General features: G+C 47.7%; 1 protein-coding gene across 2 annotated transcripts in view; it reads right to left on the bottom strand.

Annotated features, from left to right (window-relative positions):
- Window positions 1–24,920, bottom strand: part of SPOCK1 (SPARC (osteonectin), cwcv and kazal like domains proteoglycan 1) — a 456,569-nt gene that overhangs the window by 78,088 nt on the left and 353,561 nt on the right. The window lies entirely within an intron of this gene.

Here is a 24,920-nt window from a genome sequence, read left to right as displayed (position 1 = left end):
GCTCTTCCCGGGGAAAAGAGTATCTATCTATCTAGTAAGTTTGGCTGGGATGTGTGAGGCCCGGTGCTTCCCCTTGGGAACAAGCGAGGAGTGAGGGCTTTTGCTTCAACGTCTACAACCTGAGTGTACACAGTCTTTACCCCCGGAGGATACCCCCTGTGGTTGTCTAACTAGTCCTGTGACTGGTGGGAGCATCCACCTAACTCTCAGATTCACTACTGAAGCCCAAAGCCACTTATCCTCTTGTCAACCCCCCCTCAGTAACAATGCTAGTGTCTGGGTCACTTTCCGCCAGCTCTTTACTCTTAAGTGTCAACTGATTCAGTACACAAGCAGGAAAGAGGGATGTTACTCATAGGTGCAAAAGGCCACGACAATTAGTAGTCATTTTATTATTCCTTCGCTATGGAAAAACAAACAGAGACTTGGAGAAGTGAAATAATGTGTGGAAGATCATGAAGCTCATAAGGGGTGGAGCCAGAATTTATGGCCACGTCTGACTCCAAGGCTAAGGACTTCATGGTCCCGTGTCACTGTCTGTGTCACGTGGGCAGGCTTGAGAGAACAGCCAGCCTGCACTCTACTATGTGTTACTATTGGCCTGAGTCTGGGTTGTCTGAGAGTTCACTCCTTTTTTAATATAAAATTATCAAAATCAAGGCCTATGTGTAATCAGTCTTCTGCGAAGGCCCATGGGTCCAGGACCATGTCTGTATCCGGTGCAGTTTCAAAGGAAGAGGCGATAGGCAAATTTTACCCCCTGTGTGTGCAGCTCTTATCAGGTGCCATGGGGAATCTTTCAACAGAAAGAAAAGAGGCGATACGGCCCTTGCCCTTGGAAAACACTAATGCGTATCTTTGGAAAAGGCCACCAGCGTTCGCAAAGGCAGCCACACGAGTACAGATGAAAAGGCTCATTGTGAGAGGACAAGCTATTTGGGCCCCATAGCGAGTACAAACCAAGGGAGAGAGAGCTTTTCACCTGGTCTTAAATGCACCAAAGTCACGCTTGTGTAACTCCAACTATCACCACACAGCCACTGCCCACCCTTGCAGAGACAGAGCGACAGACAGGCCTCTAGGGTGCCAGCTTCCTCTTCATGCAAAACTCCCTTTTGTACATGTTTGTCAGGGGTCCGATATATGCCCGGTGTGGTAGCAGGAGGTATGGTGGCAGGAGGTGTAGGGGAAGCTGTGGTCCAGGCCTCAAACACTGACTGACTTAACGAGGAAGCAAAAACGAATGCCGTGTGGATGTGACGGAGGTGAGACGAGATGTGTACCTGTGTGGGGAGGCAGCAGGAAAGAGATCTGTGGGGACGGACAGACCTGGAGACAGCCCCAACGGACGAAAGAAAAGCCAACAGGAATGCTGGAAGGTGGCAGGTGAGTTGCCACACGAAGTGGCTTTGTTTTAAATAGCACGGCGTGTGTCCACGTGCCGGGGGCCAGCGTGAAGACACTGCGGCCAGCCTCGCCTCCTCCTTCTCCCCGGGGCCAGCTCTCTGGAACAACCATCAGTTTCAGACTAGTGGTTCCCAAACGATCCTGTCGACAGAATCCCTAAAGCTAATTTAGGGGAAACTATATATTTTTATATAAAAATTTATTTTATAAAGTCAAAACTTATTACATTTACTTACCATAAAGCCTTATCATACTGCTACTGTCATTGCCTATTTCTCTCTGTGATAGACTGTAATACTTCTCCCAAACATCTCTGGCCTCCCTGAAAGAAGAATCTGCACTTTGCTCACTGCCCTGTGTCCTACAGCACAGCACGGCCCTCTGGCAACTGGACTTCCCTTCCCTGGTGGCCTCAGTCCTGACTACCTGATTCACTCTCAGGGGATTATGAGGAGTGACGCAAGCCAGGTTTGAGCAGATGTTTTAAGAACCACTGCCTGGTTTCATTACCTCTCCTGCTCTTCCTTCTACCATGAAAATGACATGTGTCAGATAAGGGCTGATCCTCCTGCTGGGGACCCAGAAGGCAGAGGACAGGCAACAGAGCTGAAGCTAAGCCACAGCTAACAGGCAACACGCGCAAGGAATTAATGTTTGCTCTTGTGAGCCACTGATGTTTGGGATCACTTGTTACCACAGCATAATTTAGCAAAAACTGACTGATAGAACAACCGACTTCCTACTGGACCGTGAAGTACTTAATAGCTGGAAAAGGTCTTGGTAACTGTCTTGGTCCTGGCACAATCTCAACCTCTCCCCTCTCCCCTCTCCCACCCCACCCCCTCTCTCTCTCACACACACACACACACACACACACACTTGGCACACAGTAGTTGTTCAGGAAATAGCAGCTGAATGATAAAGGCAGAGGAAAGGTGGTGCTGTTTCCTCTGCTGCTCTAAACCTCTGTTTGGGCACCAGGACGGACTCACCTGGCTGCACAAGGATGCAGGTGCTGGAGCTTAGTATATTAGATGCTTGTGGTGAACCATCCTTGACCGACATCCACTCCCTGAGCCTGCACTTTGAACTCCACATTCGGCATGCTGCCTTTCAGCCTCCTTGCTCACCCTAGTCTGTCAGTGGAGTCAGAATCTAGTCCGTCTGCTTCCTGGATGCCCAGAACACCAGTGTCCTGGGGAGACTTGCCTAGGAGCCCCTGTGAATGGCCATTCTAGTTACTTGGCTTCCTTGGCTGGTCCCAGTGCCTGTCTCCTGCACGGTCACTTTTGCAAATCTGTGGAGGCAGCCAGGCCTCCTCCCTGGCTCAGGAAGGTGCCATCGGAGAAAACAAGATTTACTTGTACCAGTGAAAATTCATGTTTTGAGGGCATAGATCTGCATTTTATCTTCTAAGACAATATGTGGCACTTAAATGAAACTCAAAGGACTATAATTCCATTTATTATAAAGCTCAAAACATGCTATGTGGAGATACATACATATGTGGTAAAAGCTAGTTTAAAAGGGTGTGTGTGTGACAAATACCATCAGGATAGGGGTTACCTTGAGAGGAGGCAGGATGGCAACATCAGCCCAGGAAAGCACTGTGAAAATTGGCAATGGCATATTTCACAAGTTGGGTATTAGATTCTCAAGCTTTTGTTTTGTTACTAGGCTTGGCAACTTATATAAATAATACATATATGTGTATGTATCAAATACTTTATGATAAAATATAAAACAAAGTTTATTGGCTTCTATAGAGGTGATGACTAAACTAGAACCACACCTCCTGGGGACACTTGTTAGGGGGAGTCAGTGAGAGCGTGTGTGGGCACCTCTGGGAAAGGGGGAAGGCACATGGCTCTGCACTGGAATCCTCACCAGGCAGCGGCACCCTGAGAGCCTGCAACTCATACGCTCCCTTCCTATAGCACTTTTCTAAGTCCCACTCATCAATTTCCCACCTGGTCTCTTACCCCATCCTCTCTCCCCCAGGTTCTTGCTACAGAAGAGCAGATATAGAAGCCAAAAGGCAATCACCACACCAACTTTACCCAGAGGGGTTAGAAAATTCAGACTACAGGGCTTCTTGCTGGACTGGGCTGTGCAGCAAGACTGGGACCTTCCCACCAAGCAGCCGCCTCCAGCTGCCTCTCCCGACCTGCAAGGAACAGAGGCCCAGGAAAGCCCTGGCCACCTGCTCCCAAATCATAGGTGGAAAGAATGCACAGAGCTGCCAGGGCTTTGCAAAACTGTGCCCTGGTCTGTGTATCTATAGCTTCTGAAGACCCAAGGCAGGTGTGCTGTCCCTTGAATATAAGGTTGTCAAGATAACAAGAGCCAAGAGAAAAAGAGGTGGCCAGCATCACCTTTCCAATGCAGTGATTCTGCTTCTCGAGTCAATATGCACCTGACCCGAGGGACACCGGGCTCCCACCCTCAGGACATATGCAGCCTTCCCTGGGAAAGAGGCAGGTAAAGCAGAGTAGCAGAGTGGAAGGATTCTCCTGGGGAGATGTGCGGAGGGAGAAATGTGTCTCCTCAACACCTCAGGGCCATTGCTGGCTCCCCTACTGCACTTCAGGGCCAAATGACAAGGGTTCGGAATCCCCACACCTTCATTCCTACAATGTGCTCAAAGCAGGAATTAAAAACTGGCAAAATTATAAATGATAATTTCTTTGCAGTTAGGACTTGCTCAGATAGCATTCAACAGCCCCCTCCACACCTGCCCTGCAGGTGCTGATTCTCCAGGCAGCCAACCAGTGGCCTGCCCGGCTTTGTCGACCTGTGTCACAGCAGTGTCTCCGAGTTAAAGAGGGCACATTGGAAGCCTACCTCTTAGAGTCCGCAGCCTGGAGGTGGAGAAGCAAAAAAGAAATTACAAAATGACATCCCTGGGAACTGATAAGGGGATGCTCATAACTTCTCACTAGAATAAAAACTTTGGGGTATGAAAAAAGAAGAGCTCATAGGTAAAAACGAATTTTTTGGATTTAGAGTAGAGAGCCAGTCAATTACTCAAAGTTCACAAATAGCCAAAGCTAAAGGCACACCCTGGAGCTCCCCACCAGAGTGGGAAAGAGACTCAGATGTGAATGTGGTCACCACCTTGTAGCCAATATCGGAAGTGGGTCTAACTGGAGAGGAACCACCCCTGTTCTGGCTCCCTCCTCCCTCTAGAAGGAAAAGCTTTGCACCTTGTGTGACTATTGAATTACATCCCTCATAAAAGATATTTTGGATTCTTAACCCAAATAAATAGTATCTTTACAGAGATGGTCAAGTTAAAATGAGCTCATTAGGGCGGGTCCTATTCCAATATGACTGGTGTGCTTATAAGAAGGGGAGTTTGGACACAGAGACAGAAGTAGAGGGAAGACGACAGTGTGGAGAGAAACGGAGAATTTTTTGGCCATCTACAAAGGACATCTGAGGCCACCAGAAGCTAAAGAGAGGCATGAGACCAATTCTCCCTCACAGCCTCAGAACCAACCGACCCTGCCGACACTTGATTTCAGACTTCTACCTCCGGGACTGGAAGACGATAAATTCCTGTTGTTCAAAACTCCCAGTTTGTGGAACTTTGTTACAGCAGCTGTAGCAACCTAATACACCTTTCATCCAGATTTTTAAGAAGAGATAGTCTCTAAGAAATGGAAGCGCCTTATCGTAGGTTTATAAAGCACAGATCTTTGTGCCAAGGTGGCTCGGTTCTCCCGGGAAGAAAGTAAATAACATGGAGTGGCAGCCTCAGGATATAGAGCAATTGGACATAAAGAATGTGACCAAATTATACCAGCTGTGACTCCTGCTCAGCAAAGAGGAAATATGAAAAACCCAAGCCTTTATATTGATTCACGATAAAGCAGTTAAATAATTAGCCATGCTATTTAAAGAAGGAGAGTTGAGAAAGTGGAAAATTAGTTAAGGATTTTCAAACACTGCATTGAAACCCATTTCATACGAGCACAAATATAAATATGAAGCCCCGAGGCTTCTAGATCCCTTGACCTGCTGTGACAAAAATGCCTTCCCCAGTCATCACAGAAACAGGGAAGACAGAAAGAGTCAAAGATTTCACGAATGGGGAGAAATATTCAAAATGTTGACCTACTTAAAAATATATGTGCCAGCAGATTTCCCAACCAATCTCTTCTTCCACTTTGTATAACACACCAACGCGTCAGAATGAGCGCATGTTCTGCAAATGGCCGGTAAATCTTTCTCTTCTATGATTTGTAAAGCAAAACTAATAGCCTCTGTCTGGTTCACTGCTCACGCAGGTCTCCACTGAGTACAATTCTCCAGCTCTCCACACTCTTCGCTTTGCCTTGCATGCTTTGGGTATTATTTTTAACATTTTATTTAAATTGCTTTCTCCGCTGTTTTTCATCAACCTATCATCTATTTTTAAACCAGACTGTTGACAGTTCACAGTTGACAATTGTGTTCACAGTTGATGAATTCTGATTTGTTTTTATTCCCCTAAAATCATGTCAAAGAAGGGGGGGATAATCTCACAGCTCTGCTGGCTTTAGTAATTGGGCGTGAAGCATGTGCCTGCTGACTGCATGTTATCCCTGGTGAATGGAAGGACAAGCCAGCCGTCCATCTCTGCCCAGAGCTGGAGAGTCTCAGTGGTCATCTGGAAGGAGCCATGCAGAGAAAGACTTTGTTCTCAATTCAGAGCTTTACCAAACGTGCATTTATACATATTTTCCTTATTTACTGAGCATCCACTATGGGCCAGGCCGTGTTCTAGGCTATGAAAGAATAACAGGACAAAGGCCCTGTTCTCATGCAATTGATATGGCAGGTGCTGATGTGGAGAAGCATGAAGGAGGGTAGGAGATAGAGAATGATTAGGTAGTGACCAGGAAATCTGGTAAGATGATGTCTGGGCGAAATACGAGAGGAAAGAATAAAGAGAGCCATACAGCTACTTGGGGGAGGGGGTTCCAGGCAAAGGGATGTGCAGATGCTGACTGTACTTGAGAGACAGCAAGGAAGTCAGTGTGGCTGGAGGGGCGTGAGCAAGGAGGAGTGAGTGGAATGGGTCATCTCAACTGAAGGGTCAGCCTTCTCGAGAAGTGTGTCACTCGGTCTCTCTCTCTGTCTCTCTCTCTCTCTGTCTGTCTCTGTCTGTCTGTCTGTCTGTCTGTCTGTCTGTCTGTCTCTCTCTCTCACTCTCTCTCATGGGAGATGGAAACAACATTCTACACACACACACACACACACACACACACACACACACACATTTCTGAGGTAAGAGTTCCAAAGAAGGCAGAACCTTAAACTTTAAAACCAAATTGCTAAAAATGTAAAACAGGAAAAGCTCTTCTTTATAGAAGAATGTCAGCTAAACAAATTTAGAAAGAATGCTAGAATTAGAAAATCATCATTTTGCAACTCCCCATGTAATAACTGAGTCAGGAAAGGATCATTTGATGTTTACTAAAAATACTGAGTGAAAGTTATTGGGGAACAGATCATTAGCACAGTCTGAAAGTGTCACCCCACAGAATACCTAGTTATTAAGATAGGAAAATGTACATTTTCAAAAATACACCTATGGCAGTTACCCCTTAACAAAGGGCCCAAGGGTCCAATTTAGTGCTAGCTTGTACCTCGTGATGGGCTACAAAAGTGTGCAATAGCACCTAGGTGACATTGGGTGCCAAAAATGCCTAATCTGAATCTATTCATTAGGAAACAAATTCAAAATTGAGGACATTTTATAAGATAACTACCCAAACTCCCCCCAAATACACAAAAACCCTGGGGTGAGTGGGTCATTATTCTAGATGAGAAGAAATGAAATAGGTGAAACAAATGTAATGGGTGAGACTTGACTGGATCTTGAAAAAAAATATACAAAGCTATAAAATACATTCTGGGGAAAATTGTGATTTTAACGTGGGCTGTATGTTAGGTGATACTGAATCATTGTTCTCGTGGGTATAATAATATCTACTAAGGTGGCTGTGTGAGAATGCCCATTTCCTTGGGGGTGAGGTGCCACAGTGTCTGCAAATTATTTCTAAATGATTCAGGCAAAAAAACAAAAACAAAACAAAACAAACAAACGACAAAACCTATGTATGTGCACACAGAGAGAGAGAGTGCAAACACTATACAGTGGCAACAACTGCTAAATCTCTGTGATAGTTATACAAGTATTCATCACATTATTCTTTAAATGCTTCCATATACTTAATTATTAAACCAATAGCTAGAGAACAATAAATGTAACTTGCTTTGCCCAGGGGTGCTAGGAAAATTCTTCCCAGAGCCACTCCTATTTGCTCCCCTGAACTTCTCTGTCTACGGCGCTCTGGCCACCCCATCTACGGCAATGACTTTGGTCCCTGCCTCTCCCGGCTGGAGGGTGCGCCCTTGGAGGGCAGTGAGGATGTTGTTCATCATCGTCTGCAGGACCTGGCCTAGAGTTGCACGGAGGAACCCTTCAGCAAGGATTTGTTAGATGATTGGTGTTTTCCTGAAGCACAAAGTCTCTTAATTGACGTAAGCAAGCAACGTGCAATGAGAAAGCTAAACAGAGGCCCACTGAATTGCAGCATTTCAGACCTTGAAAAGACAGTCTTTCAAATTGCATCTGGAGAAACTGAGGCTGGAGGAAACTAGGCATTTTGTCTCAGGTCATTCTCTTAAGTAATTTCTAAAGACCTTGTTTATCTTGTCAAGGATGTAGCAAATCCTTTTTCTGCAAACAAAGAGTCGAATTTCAGTCCAGTCTTTAGAGGCGAGGTTGCATAAACTTTAACCTGCTTAACAAAACCAGTGGAGAGCCCTGCACATGAAATATCGAAGGAGAGTAGCCAGTCCATGTGAGGGAGCCTAAGGCAGAGACACTATTTCCCCTAAAGCAGGAGTTCCCATGACAAGTTACCGAGCCAACTCTGAGCCAACTCCTCCTTCATTTGATTTGTGGAGCCCTCCATGAGATGCATCCAACGGTGATGGGGCCTCAGTGAAAGGAGCTGCCCCATAGGTGTCTGCTCCCCCGCAAAAGCCCTCCCCGACTCCCCATACCCGGCCCTGTCCATGCTATATGCTCCCCATCATCACGCACCTGGGCTTCCTCACCCTATTCACACTGCTTCTCACTTCTGGGACCTTGCCCTGCTATCCGCTCTGCTCGTAAGGCTGGATAGCATTTTGAAACTTCCTATTTCTATGGGAGTTGTCCTCTATCTGAGATTTGGAAGACAGCACGGATAAGGGAGACTTGGAGTTCCCAGGCCCTGTCAGCCTCCTGGGGACATTGCAGACTCACAAACCCAAGGAGGGAAGACTGCCAGGTATGCATCAGGAGAGGGAGGACTATGTACAGCCTCACCAGGCATGGCCTGGATGCATCGGAGAGTCCCAGACCCAAAGAGGCCCTGGAGACAGGGACACTTAAATGTCCCTCCCTGCCCCCACCCCATCTTCTTCAGGTCTTTGGCTCGAATGTCCACCTGCTCATTGAAAGCGTCTCTCTTTTTAACTCTTTTAAAAATGATCCTCTTACACTGTTTTATTTTGCTTTTTTATGTCTTCCTTGAAGAACTTGAGTTCCATGACAAAAGAGATCTTTGTTTTGTTCATTGCTATATCCAAAGTACCTAGAACAGCACCTGGCACATAGTAGGCACTCAATAAAAATGCACTGAGTAAAGGAATGAGTGAATAAAAGCAAGGGCATGTGTGCAGAGGTGACCGGCAGGCCAGCGCCTCCACCCCATCTCTGTGTCTGACTACTAATAAGAGCTCAGACCCTTGTCAGGACCCCAGCAAGGAGGCAAAACTCACAAGAGTATGGATGTCAGGCTTCCTTCCAGCCCTGCAGGAAAGGGAATCCAAGTAGAAACGGAACCGATTTACGTGGCAGTGAAGCAGTATGCCACTTAAAGGACACCTGGATGTGAGGACAGCAGTCAGATCTTCCTGCTTCCTTGTCTGGCTCTAGTTCCCCCTCCAGGAAGACCTCAGGGGTTTCCTGCCTTTGTGGTGCTGGTAGGTTCATTTTACAGATTAAGAAGCAAACCCTCAAGAAGGCAAATGAATGCCTCAAGGACACAAGGACAGGAAATGATAGATTTCATTTTGAATGTAGGTCATTCAGTTTCTTCCTAGTCCACTGCCACGTGGTGACTCACAGACTCCTAAGCAAAGCCTTTCTGGGCATCCCTGGATGGATGGCTGAATGAAGAGGCAGAGGACAGGGAGGAAAGAAAATGATGACGGAGCTGGGAGATGGAGAAGGGAAGGGAGGCCCCTGCTGGAGGCTGCCTCGATGCTGAGCTACAGCAGAAAAATGAAGCCGGCTGGCCTATCTCCCTAAATTATGAAACCCTTGCTTGTCAACTGCACTCATGATAATGTTATTCGAAGGTACTTCAAATTGTTGCAGATAGCTCAGACCACTTACAGAAGTCAAGCTGATTAGCCAACAGACCTGGTTAAGATGATGTGGGCCCCTTCCCTCTGTGTTCCGGAAGCTGATGGCACCCAGCTTTACCTCCTCCACTCCTGGCTAACAGAGTAACTGTCGAGGATCATAATGGGGTCTCCTGAGCAAAGCATTCTCAGGCGCTGGCAGTCCAGAATGGCCCAGCCAAAGCCTCAAAGAAGAGCATCGGGTGTCTGAACTTGACTCCTACCTGTGGTAAGCTCCTTAGGAGCAAGAATTGGACGCTGTCCATGCTCACATCCCCCAGGGCCAGACATGAGCCTGCATCACAAAAATGAGTAGAAAAGGATTTGCTGAAATTAATTCATCATCTTCCCAGCAATTTCAAGAGGTTAGAGACTACCAGTTCCATTTTACAGGTGGGGGTGGGCAGGGAAACGGTAAGGAAGAAGGAAGGAAGGAAGGAAAGAATGACAGAAGAAAGAGGAAGAAAGCAGTAGAGGAGGTAGGACAGAAGAGGGGGAGGGAAGAAAGTGAGAAGAAATACAAGGAAGAGAATGGCAGAGGTGCTTCAAGTGGAAGAAAAAGCAGAAACCCTCCAGGAGAGCCCTGGGGAGGCACGAGAAGCAGGTGCCTTTGCTATCTCTCGCCCAGTCTGGGTGTGTGGGCTCAGGCAGCTAAAGAAGAAAGGAAGAGAATGTTCTGACGTGCTGGCACCTGCTTAAAATAAAAATGTCTCTGCCACCATAAATGCCCTTGGGACACCTGTCTCTACAGCTGTCCCGGCTTCTTTGGGGGCCCTCCCACCGCACTGGAAGGCACCTCTCCATATTGCCCACATCCCCTCCACAGAGAGCTGGGGCAGTTTCTCCCAAGGACAGGATGCACAGGAGGTGGCTGGCAATCTGAGGAGGCACCTAATTTGTATCGTGACCCTCACTTTGCCAGCTGCGATGGTGGAAGGAGAGAGACGATCTGCCCAGGCTCTGTCTGCCTCTCTCCCTGTAAAACCACAAGGCTACCTGACACTCAGCTCCACTGCTTACGAGAGGTGAAACTCTGAGCAATATGCATACCCTGCACAAGCCTTCCTTCACTTATCACTAAATAAAGATAACCCTTCCTGCAGCTGTCAGGAGGACAGAATGGACGAGAGACCCCTAGTGCCTGGCGGTATCCTGGCACCTGGCAGACAATGCACCTGAGTCCCTCCCTCTAGTCCTCCCAGTCCCGCCTTCGTTCTTCCCTTGCTCCAACAGCCTCTCCACACCCGACTGATCTTTGTAAAATGCAAATTTGTATGTGATACTCCGCCCCAGTTTACACCCATTCCTTGTTCCCTGTCATCTTCAGATAAAAAATAAAGGTTCTGAAGCCAGCCGAAAAGGCCTCTGGTGATCTATGGCCCACATAACCCTCCACCCTCATCCCTTGGCTTCTCTCTCAAACGTGTGACCCCTCTGCTCCAGAGTACAGACCCCCAAGCAATGACACATGCTCCACCTTGGGCCCCTCCTTCTGGACACCTTGCTCTGTCTGTGGTAGGTGTGGAAAGCTCCAAGCACCTGTGCTCACCTCAACCCCAGCACTTGCCCTGTATTGCAATGACTGCCTTCTTGCCTGTCTGTAGGGAGCTCCGCAAACACGATGTTTTAATTCACTTGTCTGGCCTCAGTGCTTAGCAAAGCATCTAAAAATCAGCGGGCACTAAATAAATGTTGATCGATTAACAGATGGTTGGGCAGACGAAGGGATGGACGGCAGTCCCACCCATCTCACTGCCTGTTGAGCAAGTCTGCACAGGCTCTAGGGTCTTCATCTCCACCTGATTAAGTCATCTCTCACCACACAACTCCAGACTTTGATACTCCTTGGCCCCGTGAGTGGCATCCGGAGTCACAGTCTACCAGATGCGAAGCCTGGATGGTCCTCTTCCTACCTGGTGTGATTCTCCCTGCTTATTCAGAGCCAGACCAAAGATGCCCCAGTGCTCTCATTTTCCTCCCTGCCCAGAGGAAAGCTCAAGTCCTCGTCTTTGAGGCCCGCCACCTCTGGTCCTGACTGTGCTTCTCCCCTCCCTCCGCAGCTGCTCTCCGCCCTCCTCCCCAGTCCTTGCTTCGCTCTGACATTCCCCTCACCTGAAAGTCTGTCACTGTTCCTATCCCAAGACCCCTGACACAGGCCATGCTCCCCTGGGACACCCCCTGACCACTCCTGCTCCTGGAGACCAGCCAGGCTCCAGACATTTCCAGCCCACACCTCTCAACTGCCACTGTCCCGTGTCCACTCCTCTTTTTCCTCTTGTCCTCTCCATTTATAATGGAGCTGCAGGACTTCAGGGCTTTTGTGTAACACATCTGCATATTCTTCGGAGTAAAGGTACTAAGTATACTTGTATCCTCTACGGTGCCAGAAGAAATGGCTTACAAAGTCTCAACTATATATATGGTTATAAAGTCATATGTATATATGTATATATACCTATATATGTGTATATATACACACATCATACACATACACACACACACACATACACACACATATGTAATTGTTCACTACAATTAGTTGTCATGGAAGAAAGCACATTGCTAAAAGATTTACTACATGTTCTCCTTTAATTTTCGCCCCAGCCTCTACACCATAAGAACTAAAGCAACAGCCGTCTTACATATGAAGAAACTAAGGCTCAGAAACGTTGTTTGCCCAATGAAAGCCAGCTCTAAGCTGCAGAGCCAAGATTCAAACCCAGGCTATCTGACTCTAAAGACTGTATTCTTAAGGTCCCATTACATGGCCCTATGTCAAGATGTTTACCAAGCTCACACAGTGGTCCTCCTGGTCAGCCCGTGGTGCCCACAAGAACTGTATCTTACAAAGAAAGTCAAGACGCACAAACCATGGGGTGTCCTCCATGAACTGTGCCAAGGTCACGTGCCCTTAGGATTATATCATTCTATACCTGGCAAGGCAGAGGAGGTGGCATCCTTTCCAGGTGTCCAGTAGGGCCACAATCATGATCCCACTGGAACACAGGCTCCATGAGGGCAGGGAGCTTGGTCTTTTCATTCACTGATGCATCTCAGGCGCCCAGAACAGTGCCGGGCACATAGTGGGTACCATTATTTATTCAATGAAAGAATAAATGAATGAGATAGAAAACGAGCCCCTAGAAGCACCGTCAGATCTATTGCCAAAGCAAGAATGAGTTTCTTGGAGAAACGAGGGAAGAAAACCAAAGACATTCTAAGTGCCTACAGCAGAGAGAGCACTTCACAGCCACCAAATGGCTGGGGATAAGATGACCATATCACTCAAGAAAAGGAAGCTCAGAGCAAACAGAAGTCCACCTCGAACCCATAACCTCTGCAAAGTAACCTAGCAAAGGTCCCTTCTGTGGCTTCAAACGAATTGTCTGACCTCCTAAGGTTTCCCAGGTACTTAAAGCTCAGACAATGATGAAGTCAGTGATGATCCCCTCAGCAGGAGGGCTTGCTGCCTCCTGTCCCAAAGCATGTCTCAGGGGACTCACGGGGTCTCTTTCCTGTCATCCACATTTGTCATCGCTAACAGGCTGTAGAGACAAGCTCCTGATTCTTGTTTTCTGAAGTGGTGACCTCTCAGAGCCTCTGCATAAAACCCTCCTCTCTTCCCTTAAATATGGAGATTCCACAGACGAGGAGGAGGAAGTACCGACACAGAAAGAGTAGCAGCAGATTTCCAGAGCGATAGAGCCCATGTTGCTCTCCAGCAGCCCCTGACGTTCTGAAAAATGAGAAAACAGATGCCAGCTAAGCTCTCCACCAACTCTTTTCCAAAGCTAACATTTCACAAGGTCAAAAAACGTCATTAACATCTCGCCACGGCCTGATATGAGATAACCATCACCAGCCGTTCAGTTCCACTTTATGTCTGCTCTTCAGCCCAATTTCCTCCTCTCTCCCCTCTACTTTCTCTAGAAAATAAACCCCAAATGCCTTTCTGAATAAAGCCTGCATATGTTCATAAGCGCCAATAAAAATGAAGGTGTCGATAAAGGTGACCAAAAATGTCAAAGCAGACTTTTGACCAAATGCAGCAAGATTAAGGTGATATTTTTAAAAGGAAACAGTAACTTAAACTTTGAATTACTGCCTGATTTTACTGCTTAGAGATGAAAGACCCTGTAGTGCTAAACGAAAAAGCGATATAACTCAAAGAGGATTTTCTTTGCTTGGCATCACCTCTGTGAAAAATACATTTAAGTAATAAAATGCCCTTGCAAGAGTTCATTCTCCGATGGAGCTGAGTTGTGAAACTGGCGAGGGCTGGACAAAGTCCGTCATTTTTCCTTCCTTTTGATTACAGTTTTCCCCGCAAACGGGTCTCGTCTCATTTCTCCTAGAACCTGATGAAAGGTAAGCTGGCTAGATCAGGTGCCCCATGAGGCTGACCTTGTGACCATTCTGCCCCGTGAGGCAAGTGTGAGCTAATGGTCCCACTGCTCAACCCATGCCCAGAAATGTCTAAGTCTCGTCATTCATGAAGACCCCTTCTCCTTTTGTACTCTTTCTTGAGGACAAAACAAGAGCCCCCGTGACTCTGAGACAGCCATGGCTTGATACAAACTTACAAGGCTGTGTGAGGTCCAGGCATCTGATGCTGATATGTAGATACCTGGGTAACTTCTTGAGATGTACAGACAAAAGCAGATCTGAAGCCAGGTCAGCCCTGGGGACAAAGAGAGCACTTGCAAAAGACATGTGTAGCACTTGCAAAAAGCTCAGTCTTTTGATGAGATGGCAGGACCCCAAACAAGTGAGTGGGGACGGTTATATAGATAGATTGAAAGGGTAAGCAACTGGCATGGGTCCAGAGAGGAGGGGCAAGAATAGGAACCCAGCTATAAGGAGGCAGGCATTTGGGGACAAGAAGCCACTAGAATTCCCTGTGAAGATTGTAGGGTGAGTTGAGATGAGGATACGTGACAGTTATCTAGGTCCTAAGGAAATGGGACACAAGAGAAGCAGTTGGTAAAGCTTTTCAGCGTCAATCAGCTGTAGCTTTCCACCCTGGCTGTGTGTCCTTGGGCAGAGAATAGGGTCAGGAAGGCCCCAGAGTCTGGACTGGGCCTCATTCTACAGAGGTCTAAGCAAAATGGTGTGGCTTCAAAGATCTAAGAGCACATTACACATTCAGCCCTCAGCTCCAAGCTTCACACAAGCCTTTCCTTCCCTTGATTTCAAAGTTAGAAAGTTCAAACTAGTTTCTACCAAGTTTCTACTTGCAAATATTGATGTCAAACCAGAACCAGTGTTAATCAGGCCAAAATTCATTAACGAAGGCCAACTGCGAGCTCCAGGAAGCTAGCTGCTCTCCATCTAAGATCATTTGTGTTTCTTATAGCCGAGTGATTTTTCAAACACTATAACACCAAGCCCTGGGGGTATGGCCGTGAATGTAACGGTACGGCTCTCGTCTCACAGTGCCTGCTGCCATGTGTGTGCTCCCTACTGTGCCAGGGACTTCTGCGCCATGGAGTAATAATGAGCACTCACGTGGTGGCACCCCTCATCATGTCATTGCCACAGATAATTAGGCTCATCAATTTTCTCCTTCCCTCTGCTGTGTTAGGGGGATGCCGCTTGTGAAGCCCACAAGGAAGCCAACACAGCAGCCACTCGAATCCTCGGAAGCTGCACTGCTGACTCTCCGGAATAGCAGAGCACTTAAGAGCAGAAGCTCGAGAATCAACTGACCTGGGTGCAAATGCCCTTCCTAGCTATGGGAAAATTAATCAGCCTTCTGTGCCTTAGTTTCTGAATCTGTAAAATGGGGGAAATAATAACACCTGTTTCAATGGGATGTTATACTCAATTTATTAACCTAATATTTATTGAGCACCTACTATGTGCCAGGCAGTGTTCTAGCTGCTAGGGATATAGTAGAACAAAACTAGGTAAAGCCAGCCAAGGCTGCTAGAGCTTATATCCTAGAGAAGGAAGCCAGATATAGGCATCTCTCATTTTATTGCACTTTGCATTATTGTGCTTCACAGATGTTGTGCTTTTTTACAATTGAAGGCAAGATCCTCCGCCAGCAAAAATATTACGACTTGCTTTACTGTGATACTCGCTTTACTGTGATCCTCGCTTTACTGCGATGCTCTGGAACCACACCTGCAGTATCTTCCAGGTGCGCCTGTACTAGAAAACATCCATATTAAGTGAAATGATGTATAGGAAGTGCTCGGCACAATGTCAGACACAGGGCACAGGCTGTGAGAGCGGGGACACGCGGATGCATCCGGGACATGCATCTCTCCCCGCCACGCCTGCCATGGTGGGAACGGAGATGAGGGACGACTATCCTTCGGTCTTCATCTTAGGGATGCTTGCCAGGCTACTATCCCTCCAGTGAGACAGAAATAAACGATGATACAATAAGCATCCTGCTTGGGTCAGGAATGAGACAATGTCATGGAGAGGGAAGGACGGGAGGCAGACAAATGCAGACTCAAACCTCAGCTCTTACCTTGTTCATTCTATGACCCAGAACAAGTCACTTCACCCTCTGAGGCTCAGTTTCTGCATTTGTAAAATGAAGATAATGGCGCCTGCTCCCCTGAGTTGTGAGGGTTACCCAGGATGATGGTTTTGGCTCAGCCCAGCGCCGGGCACAGGGTGGGTGCTCATTCCCCTCTGCCAGCCCCACCCTCATCCACTACGCCGGCTCAGGAAGCTGCAGCTGTTATGGTGCCCCCATTTCACTTCTGAGGCTGTGCCCAGGGTGCCTGAGTCACATAGAAAGGAAAAACCAAGATTTAAATTTGGGGCCATTACAAACCATAGCTTTGAAGCATATGAGAGGCAAGAGCAGGAAAGTGACATTTCCCCAAGCAGAAGCTCAGTTCTAGTGAAATGATCCCACTCACCATCTGCAAGGGGTGTAAGCTGCCGGCCAGCCCTCCTCTGCTGACTTTCCACACCAGAAGGAGGGAGGAGGCTACTGATAGGGAGGGCCGGGAGGAGACAGTTTGAGAGAGAGAGATCAGTGCCCTGGTGAATCCTAAAAACAGTTTTGCTCTCTGCATTGGAGAGGAAGAACCTTACCCCTCACAAAGGAACAAAGAAAGGTGAAGCTAGGTGCGTGCTTGTCCAAGAAAAAATGGCCACCTCCATTTCTGTGCAACCATTACTACAGTAGATGTCCCAAAATTATGACAATGACAGAAATGATGAGGATAGTGACTACTGAAAAGTAGAGCTTTGCATCCATTAGTTCAGAGGTCCCCAACCCTCAGTCTGTGGCCTGTTAGGAACCGGACTGCACAGCAGGAGGCAAGCGAAGCTCCATCTGTATTTGCAGCCGCTCCCCAGCGCTAGCATCACCGCCTCAGCTCCGCCTCAGGTCATCAGGCATTAGATTCTCATAGGAGCACTGGTCCCTCGTGCCAGAAATGTTGGGGACCACTGCAATAGCTCATTTGATCCTCATGATAAACCTCTGAGGTATACATGCTTGGTTCTTAAAATATCTGCCAACTGGATGGGTGGAAAGTTGCCCCTTACTGTTGTTTGACCCAATGTAAAACCCTTCCCTTCCTGCTCCCACAAGGCAGGCCATTCAGGGCTGGGGCCATGGGCTTCACCGTCAGATGTCAGCTGGGTCCCAGTTCTGCCACACACTAGTTAAGTCCAGTTAAAATACCTACTTCCAGGGCTGTTAGATTTAAGGCAAAGGAAACTACAAATGCTCGAGTGTTTAGCAGAGGGACTTCATACTTGGTACTCCACCCACTTCTTCACTAAAGAAAACCCTGCATCTTTCTGTCCCAAGCCCAGCATTAACCTGTTGCCTGACAGCTGATGACACCTGAGGTCTGCCAAAGACCCAGAGAACTTCTGCTCCTTCCATCTCTTCCTCACCATCATCTCTCTCCGCCAACCCACACTCTGGTCCACAAGGTTTCTTTGTTAGAGACAAAATAAGCTGCCCAAAAGTTACCAGATGCCAAGGGCTCATCTTTTCACCAGCCCCCACCCAGGTGCAGACACTGAGCAAGGACAGTCACGGTGGCTCTGTCATCATTAGCTTCGTTTGATGAATGAAGAAACTGAGACTCAGAGAAATCACATGGTTTGTCCAAGGTTACCAGGATAATACAAAGCTGAGAGTTGACTAATGTTTTCTGGGTTGTAACCAAATGCTCGTAACAGGCTGTCATTTCCCCAGCTGCTGGGGAAGTTCTTGTAGATATTTGTTGAAATGAATTAAATCAATACAACAAGGAGGCACCAGGTAAAGCTTCCTAAAGAGAAAGATGAAGGGAGCAGGGCACAGCCTGTTTTTCTTTCTTCTCAACTGATTAATTGCAGCAGAACCAGAGGACAGAAGGGTCACTGAGTGACCTCTCTTCTTCACTGAAGGTGAAGACCACAAATGCAGGCTGCTTCTCAAAGGGCTGATGGCTGAAGGTCTCCAACCCCCAGAACTCTGCTCTTCCCAAGAGGCCAAAACAGGTCTGTGTGTGAATTCCTTCTGCATGAACTCAGACAAGTCACCTCATATCTGTGAGCTTCCACGTCTCCCTCTGGAAAATACTACCATTGACATCTTTGGGCTAAGTGAGGTGACAGAGGTAAAGCTTGTGACATCGTGCAGCTCTCAAACGGCAGCTATTTTAGCTTTATTATTATCATCATTATTGTTATTCAGGTCATAGGTTTCATCCAAAAGAGCTATCCCTTCAAGATCTCTCACCCTCAAAAGTCCTCCATCCCTGGGCCTCTGTATGGCAGGGAAGGCAGAGAGTTTCGTCCCCATGAAGCAGGAGCCCGTGGCATCTCTCCCAGTGAGTGGCACAGCATGTGTGCCAGGGCAGGTGATCCAGGGAGGGCTGTGACTGTGCCATGCAGAACAGGGTGGAGTCAGAAGTTCAGCATTAGCATCAGGGGACCCAGAAAGGTCTCCCCAAACCCTATAGGAGGGAGGAAGGAGGACGCTGAGGAGCCTCAGAAAGGAGGTCAGGAAGCAGGCAGAAAAAGGGAGAGAAAAAGGGTATGTGATGCAGGGGAAATGTGTGGGTGGCTCTACTTACCTGCAGCTACCTCATAGGATTTCTATAACACGGGCTGCTGACACTCCATGTTCTAAGCTTACTGGTGGCCAGAAGCATCTACCGCCCTCCCATGGAAAGCTCTTGGGTAGAAGTCTGGGTTCTAGTTTCTGCTTGGACAGTAACCTCTCAGGTCTCCGTTTCCACACTGCTAGGAGTTGGGAAGTGGGGCCCAGGAGAGACTTGACTAATGGAGTTCTAGGCTTCCCTCCAGCTCAAATACACTGTTCCTTCATTAGCCAACAGAACATCCTCCTCCAGACTGACCTGGGTTCCTCCCCTGGGAGGAGCTCTATCTCCTATTTCTACAAAGTCTCCCAGGGAATGTGACTGGAGTCTTGGAGCAGTGCCATGGACCTGAAGGCACATCCCTGCCTCCTGCATACTCATTAGGTCAAGTTCACTTCCTAACCCCATTGATTTTATCAATGTGAGTTGGTTGTATTTTTTTTTCTCAGCAATCCCTCATAAGTTTGAAAGATGAGCAGTGTGTCTTCCAAATAGGCTTGTTTCTACTTTTAGATCCAAATCATCTGATTGGCTTGCTCCAAGGCATTTATTAAAATAATAAAAATAAGATAAAAAGAGTGACATCTGGATATAAAATCTGTCAGGCTCTAGAGAAAGTTTGCTAATCTTCCTGCCTCTGGTCTCAGCCACCATCACTCCTACCCCTCTGGATGTCACTAGCTTTTCGTGTCAATCATCTTTGTTTGGGTGGAGACAGTATGTTGAGAGATACACAAAGAAGTGGCAAGGTCACTACCCTGAAAAAATGTTCAAGTAGATTAACAAACAGATCGACTAGCATATTATGGCAGACTGACCACAGTTATATGTCAAACCTTGACAAGTGACCTTAAGCATCATGAGGGTTAAGAGACAGAATACCCTAGTGGGGAGAAGTCGTCCAAGCAGCCTTGCAATTTGGTGCAAGGTTGTGAGGATTTGGAAACAATGGGGCATGGGGGAGTCGGGGAGCAAAGACAGGCATTAGGAAAGACTCTCAGAGTCCAAGCTGAAGCCCGGTCTTGCTGTGAGGAGCAAGAAGCAGCTGCTGCAGGTTCTCCAGCAGAGGATGAGGATAGCCTATGTGCCAGGAGAGGAGGCCACAGAGAGCTCCGTGACCACAGCCAAGAAGATGCACTGGAGAATTGCTGAGGGACAGAATGGAGGAGCTAGCACAGAAATGCAGGCACAGAGAGGAGGGGAGGGTTTGCTCTCAACAGAGCCACATACCATGCCTCCTGGCCTTCCATCCCCACCCTTGTCCTGCTCTTGAGATCAAACCTTCAGAGCCACCCTGACTCAACAGCATCTTCTAATTTTCTGGTTAATGCTGCTGGAGAAGGCAAGTAAAAATGCCTTTAGACTCCCAGGCTCAAAACCATGGGGACAGCTCATATCTCATACTGAATGCACTAACCCTAGAGGCTGACACGTTAATCCCTACCCTCCTCCTTCTCCCATCCTGCCATGACGTGATGACAGAGGACCCTGATGCCAATGACCTGAAGGCAGCAGGACACCCACAAGGTCTCTTTGCACCAGGACCTTGGGAGCTGTGCTGCTGCCTGGTGGCATCCTCTCAGTGACTTCACATCACCAGAATGCTGGTATCTTGAGTCACCAAGAAAATTGGGCCAACCTTTGGAAGCCATGTGAAGCAGATGAGGTTTCAATAAGGATATATTCTCCATTAACCTTGAATGTCTACTCTATTTTAAAGTCTGAGATGCATCATCTCATTCTGAGACAAAGACATCAAAATCTACACTAATTTTTAGTAACAAAATAAGTACAAAACTTGAGAGCAAGCTTTAAGAAACTCAAGTTTTCAAACACATTTTGCGAAGCCCTGAGTTAAAAGGCTTTGTAACTACAAAAGATGGCTCCATGATTTGAACTGGAACAAGGAATGGGAGGGCATCTTCCGAAATACACCCAGAAAGTGAACCAGGAAGGTGACAGAGGCCACCAGCAGGCTGGAGAATTCTACTTCTCAAATAATCAGGCAGCAGAATTAGCACAGGATCTAACGCATGGACACTAGACATTTTTTGCTCTCTGACTTGGTTGGGACTCCATGGAGAAATGGAGTCAACTTGGAGATGGTCCAGCATTTTACACCAGAAATGGAAGCAATACTTGCTCTAACAAAACGTGCAACTCCCACATGAGACAAGCTGCTAGTTTTAAGGTTCTATTTGAATGAAAAAGGGTTGAGCTTGCCTCAAGAACAAACAACTTTTTGCAAAACAGCAATTCAAAACTCGTCCTTTTGTTAACAAAATTGCTGTATAATTTCCAAGTTTCTCAAAAGAAGCGATTAGCCAAAATATATACCCCTAGTCATGACACAATGGGAGAAGGAGAAGAATCCCTGAGCTGTTCTCCACCCCGAGCACCCTCTACAAGAGAGAATTTCACCCCCTGGGCTCTGCCCCTGGCCATATCCAGGCCTTCCTCCCTCATGCATGACAAGCATCTGGTACACAGATATAACTGCTACAGGACACTTTAACTTCCACTTCAGAATAGCTCACTGTGCAGCCAGCAGCAATAAGTGGCAGCTAAGAATACCAACTCCTCGAAGGCGGAGCCATGTCCAACCCCATCTCCACACCCTGCATGGCACAGCTAAGCCAAGCCCAGGGACCAGAACACAGCACACACTTTTGCTGGCTGAAGTTAATGAAAGTGCCGAACCAGTCGAGTTCGAACGCTATGTAGAGTTTCATCTTGAAAGCATGAAACATCCCTCAAGTGCTCCATTGTCTCCAAGCTGGAAGAGAAAAGGGGTCATGGCACAAAAAGAATAGGCAGATTTTGCAAAAGAAAAATCCCTCTGTTCCCTGGGGCTTTTAAGCAAGGGGCAGTGACAAGATGCAACCTGATTCTCCTGAGACTCTGAGGAACCTGCAGTTACAGAGCAGTTAGTTTCTCTTTCTGTCTGGCTCATTTTCAGATTCCGGCCCCCCTCGCATGCTTAGACAGTCATGGAACTGAGCTAAGGCCCAGGGAAAAGAGGCAAACTAGAGCAATGAAAATTGGGCCACAGGCTCCCTTTCCACCCCTCTGTGTTCAGTGGCAAGAGGCAAAGAGGAGAAGAAGGCCACAAAGGCATGGAGGAGCCGGCCAAATGGAGTGCCAAGGTATGAAACAAATCAGTTTGCTTTTGAGTGTGAGGACTGTGCCTTCAAACTGGGCAGCCTGTAAGTCACTTCCTCCATCTTCCCGAGGACTAACTCTTCTCTACTCCATCCTTTCCTTCCACTGACATTTACTGAGCACTTACTAGCTACAAGGCACTGTGGCTATAAAGTAACAGCTCTAGCAAAACAGTGCCATGCCAGGACGAGAAGACACTCCCGAGGGTTATATTAAACTGAAATGACAAAGCCCTGGCTGTAGCTGAAGCTGAGAAACAATTCCTTCATAAAATGCACCAATGCCAGGCAGCTAAACGCCCTGAGCTATACTTGGAAAAGGCCTGTGTGTCTCTCCAGTGAGAGACATGCCCACTGGGGGTCTCTACATTTAGGTCTTGGGTTCTGGGTAAGGACACGTAAAAATAACATTCTTTGGACAGCCACATTTAATTTAATTGTTGGATTCCCCTTGGCTCCAAGGCTCTCTGAGCCTCCCTCCACCTCGGAAGTCAGTGTTCTCACTGTTGGAGAATTAAAGTTTATTAAGCCCCTTCTCCAGGACTGAAAACTCTTTGCCTGTGGGAGTTCATTTGACCTTAGAGATTTTTTTATTATCTTACTCACAAAGCTATTCTATCTACCGAGACAAAAAAAAAAAAAAATCCCCAAAGTGCCCAATCGTGTAAGTCCCCAGAGACACCAAAAAGTCACATTTCCATTGTTTTCTTGTCAAGCTCCTAGACAGGCCACAGAAGACCTTCATGAGGTGGCCCTGCTCACCTCCCCAGCCTCATCTCTCCCTGCCTCCACCCATCTACCTTCTAATATGTGTCTATTGAGTCATTTCTCTGTGTCAGGCATTACGCAAGCTGCTCTGGGAGGAATCGATGACAGAGAGCACTGATGGAAACAGAGGCCAGTGAGGGGCCAAGCAGTGGTCTGGGTGCGAGAAGGCAGGGTCACCAGTGTCATGGAGCAGCAACCATGCGGGCTGGTCTAATCAGGACATAGCTCTGAGGTAAAGATGAGAAGTTCTTGCTAATGGGTTGGCTGGAGGGCATGAGAGAAAATGAGGAGTCAAAGATGACTTGGAGACCTGGGCTTGAGTGACTGGGTGGGGAGCAGAGTCATGGCTGGTGGGGGAAGGCCCTGAGGGGTGAGCGGAAACCGGGCTCTGTTTGGCCACTATGAATGTGAGATGCCAACCAGGTACCTGAGCGAATAGTTCTAGCGGGCCATTCAGAAGCCACTCTATAAATGTACCATGCTATTCATTGCCATTAAACTAGGAAAGCTTGATACTTTTGTGACAAAAGACCAAAACTGATCAGGCCCAGCTAAATCTAGGTTCAGATTCTCCTCTGTCACAGGTATAGGATCCCAGGCAAGGAACGATCCCTTTTTGTGTCAATTTCTTCCTCCATGAAAACAAGGACAGAATTGTTTCACCCGGGATTTCAGGACCAGACTCGATGGTGAGCAGCACGTGCCCAGGGCAGCGCCAGGCACAGGGTAGGCGCTGCACGGGGGGACGATCAGCCCCATTCCCCAGGGCCAAGTCCCACTGCTCGCCAGGAGCCGCATAAAGTCCGCTGTGGCTCTCTACTCTTATCATTCGCTGTTTTTCTTCCTCAGTTGATGGAAACTTTATGAGGAAAAAAGAAAAAGCCCGAGAAATTCCAAAGCAATATAGTAATGCGGTTTTGAGTGACTGAAATAGCAGGTCAAGAAAAATGACAGCAACAGGGATAAAAATGTGGGTCTTTGTAACATGCAATCAAGAAAACTCGTGAGCTGTGAAAACCGAGTAACCTCAGGAACCCTCAGTCCTGCCCACCGCACCAGTTCCCAACAGTACAGAAGAACACGGGTGGGTGGGGGGTGGGTGTTAGGGAGGGGTGAGCTGCCCTAGGCCGCCCTCATTGAGGAGGTAGGGTCACCTAGAAGACTAGACTTCGGGAGGCCGTCATCACCCAGGGCGTGTGACACAGCGCTTTGTTTATATGATATGAAAATGGGGTTTTGTGAATAGGGGCCTCCCTGAGGGTGCCCCATGCCCACCCCATCCTCAGCCTCCACCTGTCTGCAGCGGGCCCCGAAATTGCTCAGTCACCTGCTAAGCTCATTTTGCACGGCTGGGCACTCCATTCTCCGTGTGGCTGTAATATGACAATGACTGCTGCCAGAGACGCAAAAACACAAACGGGTTTCCACGACGACCGCTCTGAGGTGTTTGGCAAGTAGCACCACACACAGGCAGTGCCAACAGGGTCAGCTGTCATTTACAGAGACCGAGCCCCCACCTCATGCCACCAAAACCCAGACACCATGATCAGGGCTCTGAGTAACGCCATCCTGAGCTGGGCCTGGGGTCATCCAATCACCAGGTTGAGAAAGAAAGGGTCCACTGAAAGGGAGGGATTGACTCAGACACAACTGCAGAAGGAACATTTCAGCTACTCGGGAAGAGGGGCTGCCTGTGATACCTGAAGGGAGATCAACACAGCAGCACAGCGGCAGCTAAGAAATCGGTGCGCTGGCCCAAGCCATTATTTGTACTTATTTGCCAAAGCAGGATTCGTAGTCCCTCACACTGCAGCCACAGTGTTTCTTGAAAATTGAAGAAAAATTCTTTGAAATTATTTCTAATTAAACTCCAATTTTCTTGCCAGTTCCAACTGAATCCAACCCCTCCCAGGTCCGTGTGGTCGGGCAGTTCTGCTGCACTGACTTCAACCGTGTTGAGACTTTGACTGGGCTTCATGCGTCGTTGGGGTGATGTTATGGTGAAGCCTGGCCCTGCATTCAGGAGCTGAGGAACCAGCAGGTTAACAGCTGAGTC

Source organism: Pteropus alecto, unplaced genomic scaffold (assembly GCF_000325575.1).
Source record: "Pteropus alecto unplaced genomic scaffold, ASM32557v1 scaffold78, whole genome shotgun sequence".
NCBI classification, from domain to species: domain Eukaryota; kingdom Metazoa; phylum Chordata; class Mammalia; order Chiroptera; family Pteropodidae; genus Pteropus; species Pteropus alecto.
This window is presented reverse-complemented; position numbering and strand designations above follow the sequence as displayed.